We start from the raw sequence: 1,868 nt of genomic DNA on the forward strand, positions 1-1,868 counted from the left end.
AATACATTAAAATTAATTAAGCAATTTAGGGTGGATCTTCATAAGGGTATCCCACAAATAAAGTGGAAGGCCTAAACAGCACTCTTTTCCTGGGATATGTGAACCTTTACAAAATTCAGCAAACGGGTTAGAATACCAATCAGGGTGCAATCGAGGATTACACCGCAAAAGAAAACACAGCAGCATGAATGTCAGACAAAACAGTGCATAATTAACATAGAATAGATCAGGTTACGCATAGGACATAACAAATATCAACGGCTGTCCCGTTCGCCTCTGCCTCGCCTAGCGAGGGCCTAGCGAATGCTCGCTACATGCTCGCTTAGCGATGTGCTAGCGAGCGGCTGCGGGTTTTGAATTTCAGAACAGTATGATCTCAGCATGCTGCATGCTTTATTGCATTCAATTACAGAAAAAATATGGTCAAACACTCAGGATATCCAGGCGTACTGGAATTCACATGCAAAGTCTAATTACATATCCAAAAATTCAATCATGATGCATTATGTATTTAGAAATTTACAAATTGGAAGCATAAAACAATAATGATACACAAACCTGTTTGCAATGGAGTGGTAATGCTGAATTGGCAAGTCACTTTTGGTATCGGGTTGAGTTGGGCGGCGGTAACTTCGGTGCGGATGAGCGGCCGTCAGGGTTTCTTCACTCCGACTTCTCCGGGCTACTCTCTAGGGTTGCTATGCCAGGGTTTCCGGCCGTCTCCGTCTCGGTTTTCGTCCTCTTTTTCTCGTTCTGGAGTTGGGGTATTTATAATACTCCTTTAATGACCTAATGGGCTCAGAATGAAGCCCGAAATTTTCTGTTGTCTGTCAGCTTCGCTAGGCGAGCGTGTAGCGAACGTTCGCTAGGCGAGCGTGTAGCGAACGTTCGCTAGGCGAGCGTGTAGCGAACGTGTAGTGAACAGGCCAGTTTGGGCCATTTTCTGGATTGGGCCATTCGTGAGCTGGGCCTTCGTTCCTTTAAGATCAGTGTCATAAAAATGAGTCGGAGTGCCCTGAAAAATGTCTTAAAATATTAATGGGCAAATTTTGGGGTATGACAGGCTGGTGATTCCAGGTGTTCTTGTTGCTCAGTTTTTTTGCCCTTGTATTTGGGAATCTTTTTGTTTCCTTGTCCTGTATTTCTAATGGATTGATAAGACTTTATAACATTGTTTCCAATAATTATCACGATGCTCTAATATCGTGTTCAAGATCTAAACCATTAGTGTGTTTTTAGCTACCCTTGTGTCTATGTGCTAGCATACTAATCTTTGAGATGACCGGATGATCTTGCCGAGGAATACCTTTGCCAAATTATGGCAAAAGGGGGAATAATTGTATGTATGAGGTAGTTTGTCTAACTACTAACTTTGTTGATCTCTTATGTGTTTAGTACTGACTGGTCTGTGTGGTACTAATTGATTTTCTATGTATACATTTGCTGAAGCATCTGGCATGGCATCTGACCATCATCTGATGTGTGTGCTGAATTTTGTGTGTGTGTGTGTTAGTAGTAGCTTCTGATCTTTGTCTACTGACTACTAACCATGTCTACATGCATGACTAACTTATCTTGAATGATTGCATGTTTATATTTATGGAGCATTGTGTGTATCAAACTCATGATATTATGTGTGTAATTACCTCAGAGTTTATGAATTATGCTTTAGTTTGTGTTGCTTATGTTGCTGCTACTGTATGCTCTAATGGATATTCTTTTGCTAATGTTGTTGTTGGTCTAAGTATACCCCTGATACTTAGCTGTTTTGGGCTTGAAGAGTTTTTTTGCCAAAATTTGCCAAATGAGGGGATTGTTGGTCATTTTGGGATTGACTGTATTATACAAAATATCATGGTGTTTGCTTA

The sequence above is a fragment of the Lathyrus oleraceus genome, chromosome 3, assembly GCF_024323335.1.
Source record: "Lathyrus oleraceus cultivar Zhongwan6 chromosome 3, CAAS_Psat_ZW6_1.0, whole genome shotgun sequence".
In the NCBI taxonomy this organism is placed as follows: domain Eukaryota; kingdom Viridiplantae; phylum Streptophyta; class Magnoliopsida; order Fabales; family Fabaceae; genus Lathyrus; species Lathyrus oleraceus.